This window comes from Carettochelys insculpta, chromosome 2 (genome assembly GCF_033958435.1).
Source record: "Carettochelys insculpta isolate YL-2023 chromosome 2, ASM3395843v1, whole genome shotgun sequence".
Taxonomy (NCBI): Eukaryota; Metazoa; Chordata; order Testudines; family Carettochelyidae; genus Carettochelys; species Carettochelys insculpta.
The window spans coordinates 265621095-265635264 of NC_134138.1; the positions used below are offsets into that span (position 1 = coordinate 265621095).

At 42.0% G+C, this 14170-nt stretch overlaps 1 protein-coding gene across 7 annotated transcripts in view; it reads left to right on the forward strand.

Moving 5' to 3' along the window:
• KMT2C (lysine methyltransferase 2C) overlaps positions 1-14170 on the forward strand; it is a 346453-nt gene that overhangs the window by 19164 nt on the left and 313119 nt on the right. Inside the window, exon 1 of one of the 7 annotated variants that reach the window (XM_074985094.1) lies at positions 10062-10461. The exons of the other annotated variants lie outside the window; for them this stretch is intronic. The gene's annotated coding sequence lies outside the window, so the exon portion shown is untranslated. Of the gene's footprint in view, positions 1-10061; positions 10462-14170 lie in introns of those variants that run through there. 7 annotated transcript variants of the gene reach the window in all.

Sequence of the window (14170 nt, forward strand, 5' to 3'; positions counted from 1 at the left end):
TTTTTTCCTATGCTTAATAGAATTGCCTTGTTTTCAAGTGTATGCAGTTTAGATAGGAACAAATGGGAACACATTTAAATAGATAAAATGAATAAATGCTTCTACTCACTACTTTTTGCCAGTCTCCTCCTAAAACCTCTCTTCCTGGAGCTCTGTGATTTGAGAATCTCAGCTTTCATTTAAAAATATGGATCTAGCTCTCATTGTGGAGGAGGGGAATTTGAAAATACATATTGTAGAGACTCCAAAATCAGAATGCAGATAAAAGTACCCAGCATTTGTTTTTAAAATTTAATCTTAAATCAATTCCATATTTTTTTTTCTGACCTGATTTATGATATGTTAATGTTTGGGGTTAGCAGTACTACCACAGCACCTGTATCATTCTGCTTGCTCCGTGTTTTCTAGCCCCAGCAGAATTAAACTGATATGATACTCACATCTCTGCCTTCTTCTTGCTAGGGAAACACGGTGCAAGAGTTAATGCTTCTCTGGCCTTTAGGACATAATCCTGGAAGAGAGAACTCATGGCAGCATTACTCCTCAGGGAGCTGTGGTGCCAGGGACGGGGGTGGGGTAACCAAACCAGAGAGCACCAAAGCTTACAGCTTTCAAAGCTACAACTCCAGAATATATAATTTAGCATCCTTGTTTAGTGCACAACAGGTTGAACCTCCTCTAATATGGAAGTCTCTTGTCTGGCAACGTCCCTAATCTGGCATTATTTTAGTTAGCCTGATGACCTCTTATCATGCATGTGGCTGAGTTTCCCATGATCCCATAACATTTGTTTACAGCCACCGGTGTTGGCTCTCAGTGTTCGGTGCTGTTATTTCATCTCAAATTTACCCCAAATGTCTTCTAAGAACCCAGTAAGCTATGGAAATGTTGGTAATGTGTTAGGCAATATTGACCTCCTGTAGTCTGGCAAATTCTCTCATCCAGCACCAGTCAGGTCCCAACGGTGCTGGATGAGAGATTATATAGTCTATACATAAGGATTGAGACTCAGTCGTAGAATAGTGCAGTGAAGCTTTTGTTATTGGTTTATGATGTATCTGTTTTGCTTTCAAGCAAGGGACATCAATCTCCAGGGTTATTAATCGGGTATCTTTAATAATGATTTCATTTATTTAGAATTAAAGGTAAATAAAATAGAATAGAAAATATTTTTGAAATCTCATTTACTTCTGTGCATTTATGATGTCTGTTTTTGGATTTTACTCACTTTGGGTACTGTCTTGGTGGGCAAAAAAAAAAAAAAAGTGTGTGTGTGTGTTTTCTCAGTCCTGTTAGTTTCAGGCCTATTCTAGACTAAGATTTAAGGTGTTAGTGTGTTTAAAAGTCTGGGGTGAACAAAGTGCACTTCCTTTGACATGTAAACAGGTGTAGCTAAAGCCTCTAATTTGGCACGCGTACACCCACACATGCTGCACCCCTCCTCGACTCCCAGGCCAGAATCCTTTCCTGCACTCTTACTCCCTCCCAGACCTAGCACCCCAGTCCTCTGCCCCAGGTCACCACCCAAACCCTCTGCACCCTCAGGCCTATAGATGGGGGTGCTTGGGCTGTGGGGAGGATTGTGTTTGCGGGAGGGGGATGTTGAGGACCTGCAGGGGTGAGGGAGTATGAGTGGGTGTGAGTGTTTGGACAGCAGGGATGTTGGGGCCTTGCCAGGGGCTTCCATCTGAGCAGGGATGAAGTGGGTGGGTGGGATCTTTGTGCCCAGCAGCGGGGTGGGCAGCTCTTCTGGCTTATCAGGAGTGGGGGGGGGACTCTTTTGGGGTGAGGTGGGGCTAAACTGAGGGGGCTAGAGGTAGAGTAGAACGAGCTCGAGCACCCAGGGTGTGGGCCGGGCCTACTGTGGAAGATGGTGGTCCATATTTACAAAAAAGCACCTCCTCCCAGGAATTTATGCATATGGGCCTGTTCTTCCCACCACACACTCATCACAGGTCACAACTCCCTCATTCACCCAACCTCCTTCTCAGACCCCTACCCCAAATTCCCTTCTCCCTTCCAGTCTCCATCCCAGACCCTGAACCTTTTCCATAGAAAAGTGAGGTCCACCCTTGACCACTTACCAAAATCTTGGAGTGCATCCCACCACATCAAAAATTATTGCATGTCCCTTCTCTAGTCTTTAACATGACCAGCTAATACAGCTTTATGCACATTGGTGTGTTTTTTGGTTTTTTCTAATGAGTGTTAAGAGTGCCCCTTATTCATTGAAAAATAACTTCCCTTTGCTAGTCAAGACAGTGTTCTAGGGTGAAATTAGACTGTTTTAGGAATAGTTGGTTTCAATTTCAGGTTTTTGTGCATTATTACAATATTCTAGATGTAAATGTAACATTTTCTTTCAGAGCTTTTAAAACATAAAATTATTTATATTTTCATAAATGAGCAACTGATCTTTGTTGTTTATACTTGCCTGTGGTAGCAATAAGTTATATGGGAAAAGGTTTTTCAGCTCTTATGCATTTTAATACTCTGGATACTTAGAGAACTGTGCAAATTTAATTTTGTTTATAAGCCAGTTGGAGACTTGAGCTTTTAGACTGTAATTTGTAGTATGCATTTACCAATGGCTTCATTATGCTATCATATTATTTTTTCCTTTCATTAATGTAAATGTTATAAAATTTTGAAATATTTGAAAATTAAGTTGATTTTAAATTTAATTGAGGACACAAAGCTGATGCTGAGAACCCAAAATATTTTTTCTCAGATATGAGAACATGAAATATTATGCTGCACCTTCGCTTTGTACCTTCTGTATTGATTTTGATGTAAATAAGGGTTGCAACATTTTTTTGGCAAAGTCCTATTCTGTGTTACCCTTTTCTTGCCACTAACTCTGTGGTAGCTAATCCAGTTGTCATTAGTCTCTCTGTGGTGCCACGCATGCTAGAAAAATGACCTGCTGTTGATAGTGGTTGTCAGAAATGGCTTCCCCTTACCACTCCTTCTCAAGTGGTATTGAAAAAAACGTCAGCTGGTATTGTAATCTGGACAATGTTTTCAACAGCACTGAAGAAATGGTGGCAGACAGCAGGTTCAGCTGGGGTTTCCATCATGCTTTCTGTAGCAGTCTCCAAGAGTCTTGCCCTACCTATGCTAAGAGATGAACCATTCAGTATCATTCGAGGGGAACCCGTTGTTACCAACTCTTGTTAGCAAGAGTCACTCCCCTATTGTAGATGTGGTTTTAGAGATAGCGTGTTTATTCCATCTCTGTCTGGGTCTACACTTGCCGCAGAAGATCGATCAATGTTGACTTCAGAACTTCTTTTGAGCGACATGGTATTAAGGAAGACAGGCACAGAAATCAATGTCTGCAAAGTCGATTTTTGGTATGCAATTGGCGTACCAAAAATTGCATAGCAGCCGTCAATCTTCCGGGTTAGTGTAGATGCAGCCTCTGTCTCTCCATTTGCTCCTTCCTTTCACTTGGTATTTAAACTCCCTCTTGCATTTATTCCCTCCCCCCTCAGCTTTACTTTCCCTCATCTGGAGCATCAAGTAACTTTAATTAGCACTATGCTCGCAGTGCTTTTGCACAGAGGAAGTTCCCCACAGCAGCATGAACAGAAGTGTAAGACTGACAGATCACAAGATCCTTCTCACTTTTGCAGTGTATCTGTGGGAAAGTATTACCATGCAGGGCCCAGCTCTGATAGTTTACAATTAGTGCCAGAGAGTATGTTTGTTAGGATAAGTAAGGAAAACAGCAAGCTTTGTGCAATCTAGCCCCAAACTGAAGGTTTTTCAGTGTTCAGAAAACCCTGAAAAGTACACTATCAAACCACAGTGGGTGGGTGTGGTACAGCTAGTGCATTGCTTTTGGGGACTGCTTTATTTAATGTAAATAATGAAACATATTTTAACCTTATGCATTTTGTTCTGTTCTATTGATGTCACCGCATGAGAGGGCAGAATTTGGCCCTCTTTATTTAGGCAGCTATTGCTCTTACTGAGCCTGTGCCATGTTATTGTTTTAAATTCTGCTTAGTGACATGCTTGCTAAAGATGTATCCAAATTTAACAGCTATCAACTCAGAAAGCTAGAAAATAGTGTATCGGTAAAAGTTTTGGAAACAATTGGAGTCCTACCTGAAGGACAACTGTTGCATTCAGCATACCTTTTAGTATGTTGTTTTTATTATAAACTGTACGACCAAATAGTACGCATGCCTAAACTATGATAATACAAAGAGGTGCTTCTTTAAATACCCTATATTTTTTTTCTCCACTGAGACTATGGCTACATTACAATTGCTAATTTGGGATACAAATGTATCCTGAAAAAGCAACTCTAAACCAAAATACTGTGCTCAAAATAGCATTATTTTGAGCACGATATTCCAGTACTCCTCATTGCACGAGGGGAAGCAGCAACTTTGAAATAACTGCTTTTTTCAAAGTTCGGTGCCATGTGGACAGCACCAAGTTCAAAATAAGTTAACTCAAAACAACTTATGCAGTTTGTGACCTAAGTTATTTCACGTTACAGCTACAGTGTAGCAGTAGTCTGATAGATTAGTCTCTATGTTAGACATGAAACAATTTGGAGCAGGGGCCATATCTTTCTATATTCAGAGGAGCATCTGTTGGTCTCCCTGGGTGCTATAGTATTCCAAAATCTTTAATGTTAAATAGGAGTTAGAAAGGTCAAATAAGATTAAAGGGAGAAAAGATGTTACTTCCTAATGACATCAGAAAATTGATGAAGGTTTTGGATTCCTTTTTTCTCTTTCTTTTATTGTTTGTCACTTTTTTTTTTCATTCCTATTATCTTTCTGTATGTCTCATCTTTTCTTTAAGATTCAGGCTGGCAACTGCTGAAGAAGTATAGCTTCTTTCCAGAAGAATGTTACTCTCAAAGCCTACTATTGAGTAAAATGACTATTAGCCCAGTCCAATTTCCCTTAATCACAAGTGGTCACACTGGCTTTAACGGCCATATGATCAGGCCCTTTTGTTAGAGGATCTATATCAGCTAATCAGCAGCTGTAATTAAAACACTGTAGTGCAGGATTATGAAGTTACTTGCATTGCCCAGCTGCTATTGCCACTTTTTTTTGAAGATCTCACTTTGGTTTGTGTGGCAAGGGGAAGAGGCAGGAATCTCAAAATGAATTGAAGGTGGCCTGCCAACACGTGCATCTTGTAGATCAGACACTGGTATAAAGACTCAAGTCAAACTACTCGGATCTATGAATTAATACAGTAAAGCCTTGGAGTTATGAATGCCAGAGTCTTGAACAGACCAGTCGACCACACAGTTTGTTAGGAACTGCAAGTATGCCATCAGGCAGCATATACCGAAAGAACCTCAATACTGCACTGTAATGTCGTGAACATAAATGACTTTCAGAATTACAAGCAACCTCCATTCCCAATGTGTTTGTAACTCTGAGGTTCTACTGTAGTCTAATATAAAAGTAATGCAGTTAATGTTAATATTTGCCAAATGGTGAATGTAAAACTTTTTATTTCAAATTTTTACAGAAAGGACATTTTTAAAGAAAAGATGGTATAGAAATATTAATTGTAATGTGAAACATTAAGTAACTCATAAATGTGTACACAACTTTACAAGACGTGTGGTCTGTGTCCTGAAAAAATTCTGTTCATATATAGATGCAAAATAAGGATCTGATCTTGTTATTCCTTACTGCTATACAGTTGTTCCATTGATTTCAGTAAGACTGTATGCAGTGCTTTTTTGTGCAGGTACTTCCCAGTATTAAGTAGTGGCACCTTGGCAGCCCCAGCTACAGGAATCCCAGCCTGGTGGCAGGGGGCCCCTGCCAACCCTGCAACTGAGGGATAGCTGGGGTGTGGAACCCCGCCGGCAGCCCCAACTGTGGGAAACCTAGGGTTGGAGGGAGGAGACACGGCTACATGTAATTGCAAGTAACAGAGTTGGGTAATAAGGTTTTTCTGGATCAGAGCACCACAGATAACTACAGACTACAAATTGTATCCAAAATGCTGTCAAATATACAATATAAACAAATAAAAAAAAAAGCAAGGCAACATTTTTTTCCCCTCATTTTCAGTTCTAGTAGTTTTGTGGTGTAAGCTATAACAGAGAGCAAAATGTTTTCAAGTAAAAATGTGACATTTATGTGTTAGGTTGTTCCTTTACATGTACCTCATCATATACTCTGTACAGTTTGATCCTTCTCTGCTTACTTGTTCACTCTCTCTTGCAGTTGGTGGGAAGATTGACTGACTGAAGCAATACTTAACTGGGCATTAAGGCCTATAGCCTTGAACAAATTTGCGCCTTTAATCAGCACCTCTGCAAAGCCCCTTTTAAATCAGAATGGGATGCTATGTAGACATGGGGGGCGGGGTCTGTGTGCATGAAGCTCATGGCAAGATTTGGGTTGACATCACTTTTCAGGTGTTCATCATGCTTATTATTTATTGTAAAATTGTCTTCTGAATAGAAACTTGTTACCCAAGTTCCCAGCCCTATCCACTTTTGCCTTTCTTCTGATTTTACAAAATATAAAAATGAAAATCAGTTTTTTAGAGTTTTGATAGACAGGAATTACACCTTCCTCCTTCAGATAGACTTCTTGCATTACTGTAATAGTGGGGGTTTTTTTGTTTTTATTTTTGTTTCTGCAGGTGATTAATTCTGAATGGGGCAAATTACTTTTATTTCAAAGAAATGGTTTAAATTTTTTTTTGTATTTCTTTTGGAACCTAAAATCCTATATTTTGTCTGCCATTTTTGTAAGTCCATAAACTAATGAATGCAGTGCTTAGCATGAACACCAGGAGCTTCTGTGTACATTTGGACAAATGAAGTCTACGTTTCAAACTAAGTGCTTGTCTATACCACAGAGTTGCTCTGGTTTAATTAAAAGTATAATTTTACTTATATTTTTATTTAAACCAGTGCAAATTCTTTGTCTGTGTCTGTTTAATCACTAGCTACACTGACTTACCTTAACTGGAGTGAAAAACACTTCACTAGCTTTGTCTATACAGTAAGCCCCCGCTTTATACATCTTCATGGTTGTGCAAAACTTGCTTTAACATGAGTTTTACACAAAGTGAAGCTGCTGGTCTGTCTGCCTGCCTAACTTCCTGCAGCAGCAGACAGGCTAAAAGCCCCTTCCCCATGCCTTCCTAAAGCGGCGCTAGGTGTCCCTCTCGGGTTTTTAAGTCCCCCTAGCTGCCTGCTACTGTGGGCAGCCAGGCAGGCTAAAACCCCCTTTCCAGAGCAGCACTGCTGTCAAGCTGACAGCGGTGCCGCTCTGGGAAGCTAGGGAGAAGGGCTTTAACCCTGTTGGCTGCTTGCTGCTGCAGGCAACTAGAGGGGCTTAAAACCCCCTTCCCCCTGCTGGCCCCAGCTCACACCCCCACAAACTGGGGGCTCTGGTTCCAACCCGTGCATGGGGCTCAGGTTCCAGCCCTCCCTCCCCCTATGCACATGTGGGGCTTGACTCTTATCCCATGCCCAACACCCCTGTGGACCTGGCTCCAAACCCCCAGCTGGCTCAACACCCTGCCCAATCCCCTGTGCTCCAGCTCCAAACCCTCAACACCCCCATCTCAACTCCACCCTCTGACCCTGCCTTCAGCCCTAAACCGTACCAGGCTTAATCCCCAAGCCGCTGCCCAAGACCTCTCAACTTGTGCAAAATTTGAGGTACGCGAGGGTTATGTGGAATGCAACCCTCGCATATCTCGGGTGGGACTACGGTACTTAAAATTTTTGTTGGCATAGCTATTTTAGCCAGAGGCGTGGAGAAAGTCTTTTCCAACAAAACTCCCAGTGTAGCTGCAGGTATGTTGAAAAGAAATGCTTCTTTTCCTGACAGGAAAACTCCTTTTCTTGGTTGTAGAGCTGCATCTACTCTAAGAATCCATCCTGGCATAGTTGTGTGATACAAAGTAGACATAACCTTTGTCTACACAGACTTTTTTTTAACCTAAGGCCTTGTCTGCATGGGGAAATTGAGCAGACAGATATTGTAGAATAAACTATAAAGACTATTCTGGAAGGCTACAGTTACGCTACAGCATTCTGTCAACAGAAGTCACCGTCAGGAAAGTTTTCCTGATAAAACGTCTGACAGAGTGCGGCCACACACAAAAGCCAATTAGGGAGCACTCCGTTCTGTCGACAGAGCAGCGGGACTGCCGAGCTTCTCTCTCTATAAAACAGGCAAAGGGAAGCACAGCAAACAGAGCTGCCCATTGCTGTGGATGCCTTGTTTGTTGGGAGAAGGCCCCCTCCCAGAGCGGCCACACAGCTTTTTGTTGACGTTCTGTCAACAGCAGTGTTATGCCTCAAAGCTTTGAGGCAGAATGCTGCTGGTGAAAGTGCTGTTTTGTTCAGATACTCTCGACAAACTGCATTGTGTGTGTGTGCACACCAAATTTTGTTAACAAAACCGGGGTTTTGCTGGCAAAACTTGCTAGCATTAACTGTAGCCCAATAGCTTACTGTATGGATACTAGTCCTGGTTACGATAATTTTGGAATTTTTTGCTGCTTTTTATTCTGTAATAAAATCAACTTTGCTTTGGAGTAGTGTGTCCATAAAATGGATTAAGCTGAACTGTAAAAGGGCACTCTAGTTGTGGGGATATTTTGGTTGTACCAAAGTAATTATTCTGGAATGGGTAGTCCAGTAAATTTCCAAGTGTAGATAAGCCCAGAACCCTTGAAGTTTTGCTGTTTAGATCAGGCCTTATTCCTAAAATGTTTTTACTGATTTAATTCAGCTTGCTTGGAAACTATTCTTACCAATGTAAGCTACATTGATATTACGAAATATTAAAATCCATAAAAAAAGGGCCCACAGCAGAAGTCTGCACCAATTTAATATATATTTCTAAAACGATACAGTTCAATAGTTAAGCTTTTGTATATGGACAAAGCTTAGTAGGCAAAGGGTTTGTTGTTAAGCATGGGGTGACTCTGGAGTAAGCCATTGAGTTTCCTGAAGTTAATCTGGATTTACAAATATGTAACTGGCAACAGAATTTGAACCTAGAATTTCAGCTTCATCACTGTTGCCAAAAAATTAGATTCTCTAGTGTTCTTTAGGTTTGCCAGCTACAGTTCAGTGTTGCTGTCGGGACTCTAATCTGTGGACTGGTAATAGCCCTCTGATTGTTTCTCAGCAAACACCTGCGTTGTTTCCTTTTATTAAGGAAACTCATAGTTACCATCCTATTGAAACTGGTTTGCCTTTAAGAATAGATCAGCACAAATGGAATGATTGCATTTTTTTTCTTTCTGTGCAGTGCCAATAGAGGGAAACTTTGCTAAGGGCCATTTGCGGGAGTGGGAAGGGCGAGTCTCCTCAGAGCTGTTTTTCGAACGAGGTTTTCCAGCATGTCAGCTGCAAACTGGGTTGGGGAGTAGCAGCGCCTCTAGAAAGGGGTTAAAGAAACACGATGAATTTCAAGCTGTGAGGTCCTGCCTCGAATAGCCCCTTCATACCCGCGACGTGTGCCCGCTGGAGGAGGAGGGATCCATTCGTACGTGTTGCAACTTTTAGTGGCGCTTTGTTAAATGGGAAAGTGCGCTTGGCTGGGGGGAGGGGTGCCGAACGGGGACTGCCGCGTGGGGCAGCCTGGCTGCTGCGCTGCTTTGGAGGTGTTCCCGGGAAGGGCTTGTGGGGAGGGCAGATTGCACTGGCCCGGGGCTGATCTGACAGGCTCTTCGCTCGCAGCCCTCCCGGGAGCAGCCGACGGGGCCCGACTGCGCCTCATGCTCGGGCGGAGGTCTCTCTGCTTTGTGCAATGCGAGCCCCCCCCCCCGTCTCTCTCGCCGCGGCGGCGGTGTAACAGCCCCGCGAACGGGCGGGGGGGGGGGGGCGCGTCCGACGCACACGGCTGCGGGCGGGGAGTGAAGAGTTAAGCCGGGGACCGCTTTGCGCTGCCAGAGCAGCCGGGACTGCTGGTTCCGGCTCCTGGCGGGTGAATCCAGGCCGCACTTTGGTGGCGCCCGCAGCCGTCGGATCTACTTTCTCCAGCCCTGCTTTTTCCTCCCCTTCCCCTCGCCGCCACCACCGCCGCCTTCTCCTCCTCCGGTGGCTCCGGTCTCGCTTGGGAGGATCCCGAGAGCTGAAGTTGCGAGGCGATTCGGGGCTCGCGGAGCGGCGCTGCCATGGGGGCCCGGGCAGGGCGCGCCTAGAAGCGGGCCTGCCGCTTGCCTGTGCCCCGGCGCCCGGGGGAGTAGCCGGGGAAGGGTTCGCCGCCGGCGGCGGCTTCGGGAGCGTAACATGGCTGATCTCAGGGGGTGCTGAGCAGCGGGCGGCTCTGCGCGGCGCGGGGCTGGGGCCGGAACATGTAAGGAACTTCTCCCTCCCTCTGGACGAGCCGCCTGGGCCCCGAGGCCGGCCCCGCCGCGCGCCAGCGAGGGTGTGTGAGCGGCTCTCGCGTGCGGAGCATGTTGTGCCGAGACAATTCGCTGGGGGTGAGTGTGCCTGGCGCTAACTTCTTTGTATGGAAGGGCGAAATGTGACAGGCGGCAGGGGGCTGCCTGTGGCACCGGCCTGGTATTTCTGTGGAGGCGTGAGGGTGTCAACAGGAGCCGGGGCGTGGGGCCCGAGGCACTAGGCTGGAAACTTCTCAGGAGTCTTGGGGTGACACCGGCGCTTTGCTGAGACTCTCCACATCCTTTGGTCAGAATCCATGTCTCGTGTGTATCTGGCCAGTTACAGTTTCACTAGATAATCCTCAGCCTCAGACACAACTCAGGGCTGACAAGTATTAAATAACGAAGGGTCCAGTCATTTGTTTTCAGCGTATGTACAGCGCACAAAACAACAAAAACAAAACAGCCCTGCTTTTTAAATATGGTTAAAATATAATGAATTAAACTCATTTTATTAGCTTTTCTTTACTTCCTTTGAGTGCCAGTGTCCTGAAACTTAAAAGTACAGTAGGGAATAGTATTTTCTTCTCTATATTTCTTTTGTAGTCTACCTGAGCACATAGTTATTCTTGTAACATGATGCAATCTGAAAGCGTAATTTAAAAAAATATAGCATGTCTCCAAAATGTTAGATTTTTCTCCCCCATCCATTTTTCCGCTCATAATATTTTAACTTCAGTAGAAGACTAGTTATTAAAATATATTGAAAATTCAGCACGTACTGGATGTTTGAACTATCTTAAATTTTGATCTGTGGTCTGAACGATCAACACACAGGTCAAAAATCAAAGAATGGCTTATGTAACTGGTTTGGTTCAGCGCATCTGATACACACACTAATGGAAAAGAACTATTAAGTGTGACATTTTAGTGTTGTGCTTCTGGTCCAGTTAATTCAGTATCACGACTGCTCATAAGCTATGGCTTTTGTCATGTAACTAATGCTAGATATTAAATGTCAAATGTTTAATAATGTACTAGATTCATTGTATGTTTGAAACACATTCGTGAGCATATGTGTAATTTTATTATATGATTATTTTGTTTTTGTAGTATGCTGTGATTTTTGCATTGTTTATAAGAGGCACTTTGAAGAACCTTATCCCAGTATTAAAGTAGTCATATTTTATTATGCCTGTGCCTGTTGGGGGGACGGATAGCCCAGTGGTTAGGCATTGGCCTTATAAACCCAAGAATATGAGTTCAGTCTTTGAGGCGGTCTTTCAAGGTTCTGGGGCAGGTTAGATTAAAAAAGACCTTTGAGGTATGGTGATAGGTCTTGCTATGAGGGCAGGGGATTGGAGGTGATGATCTCTCTAGGGTCCCTCCAGTTCTATCAGATATGTGTATCTGTGGAAGATAACAAAAGACAAATAATCAGTTTTGCTATTCCAAAACTAAAGCAAATATCCCGACATATGAAGGCTTAATAATATATGCATAAATAAACAAATTAAATGTAGCAGAAATGCTGAGTATAGCTACAGTCATAGTACATCAGCATACTGTATGTACTTAGTGTGCTGTGCTGTGTTTATATGCACACTTACTATAGCAAAAACTGTAGTTTGCTACCTGCTTAGTGCAAATATTGTAATTACAACAGTTATAAGACTAGTGGAGACCCAGGACAAGATATATTTTTATCAACAGTGCTAATGTGATGCAGCAGCATCCATGTTAACCTTTCATTAATATCTCAGTAAAGAACACTGTACATTTTGTTTCTTAATTTTTTGAAAGCAGTTGATGTATACCTCTTTTAGTACTGTGATTACAAATATCCTTTCCTGACAATATGCTTTGAGTGTATTGACTATCTAGAATATTTCATTTGTGTACTCTGTTGATTCAGATCCTAGAATACTTAAATGTTACTTACACTGCACTTTCTTCACAGAGACACCCCTGTAGCATTTTAGTGAAATTGATGCTGAGGGGTGGGGTTCGTTGGTTGGAATTATGTATTTTACATTATGGTATTTGATAGGTTTTTTTTTGTATTTTTGTCCTGAGAGTGAAATGTAATCATAGCATGTACATTTCCTTAGCATAGATTATTCACCAAATTTCCTTGAAGTAACATTTTCTTAAAGATGAACTGCATAGCCAAATGAAAACAAGTCCTATGTGGATTTTGTCTTTGAATGCATCTTCTGACCAGGCTATAGGGGGTGTCCAGCAAGGCAGTCTTTTAAAGGGACATTGCCAGCCTGAAATCTTGTCACCTTAAAAAAAAAGAGGCGTGGGGGAGGGAGGCAGCACAGAAGGCTCTCCTCTGTCTCCATCTCTCGCTCTGTGCAAATTTCTGTGGTTTTACAGTCTCATTTTTCCTAGCTTTCAGAATGTATTTTTCTCTGCTCTTGAGTCTGAAGAATTCAGTGCAACGGAAAGGTAGCTGCCTGTACGCAGGAAAATGAGTTATATTACTATCTGTGGTGTTGTCAAATGTAGTGTAAACAAATTGAAAACTATAGAAATATTTCTTTCTCCAATCTGTATTTCAGTTCTATTAATCTTAGGAGTTAAAGATAACCACAGTGAATAATACTTTTTCACAGAGATGTATGAATTTTTTTTCATAAGTTGAGTATGTTTCTTTAGCTAGCCTTTTATAATTCTATTTTTCCTCAGTGAAATCTTGTTGGCACAACCTGGTTCATTGGCAGTATCCCACAACATGTTTTCACAAATATCAAATGTCGTATTGCAATCCATGGCATTTACTCTGTCATAGTGGTACATTCCGGGATACCTTCAGTGAATCAGGGAATGCCACTTTGAGCTTGGAGGGAGCTGGTACGAAAAGTACTGTGATGGAGTGATGGCCACATGGTAGATAAGATCCGAAGAGAGTTTCATTTTCATGGGAATCTTAAATGTTTATACCAAGTTATCCAATATAAATTTTAAATACAGTGAGTAAAACCTTTTTTTATGTGGGATCCAGGGTTTGTGGAAAGTATTCAGCAAACAAATACATGTTTAACTAAGTCTTGTTTTGGTCTTTTCGCTGATGGACTGCTTAGGCTAAAACAAGTACTAAAATAAGTGGCAAAACATCACAGCTTTAATTAAATAACAAAAAAAAATCTATTTTTATGTAGGAAAGCTGTCTACTTACAGAAGAAATATCTTTGCTTTTGAAAACACACCAAAGTAGTAATATTGTACAGTGCCTTGTGTGGGATTTATATTTCTCTTGCTATGTTCATGAAGCATCAATGTTAATGTGAGATAATTTTGTATATGCTAAGGGTATTTGACCTTCTTAGTCAGTGATGGTTTAAAAGTTAATAGTAAGATGTTGCTCTACACATTCTACCTTGCTCTGACACAGTTCGTATGTTACGTAAGGTCATTGTTTAAATGCTATTTTGAACAAGTGTGCATTGTACTAATGGTGTCTTTACAATGCTGTCCCTGAAAAAGTGTAGTGTGCTAATTCAACCAATATTTTCATTCTAACTGTGAGAGTATTGAAAAGTAAAATTAAATATAACTCATATTATATTATTGAATTGGACACTCAGAAACTGAAGCTCTGCATTTTCAGACCAGACCTCTGTGTTGCAGGTGGTAATATATATTGTAATAATGAGTTGTTTTCTTTTAAATACTATTGAGGTGCACATACCTACACTGAATAGTTGTGTGGTCTTACTATAAAGCCTGTTCTTTTTGATTTTTTTTTTTTTTTTAACCATTGTTCACTCTCAAGCCTACAAGGAGGCCTCATTTTTGTAAA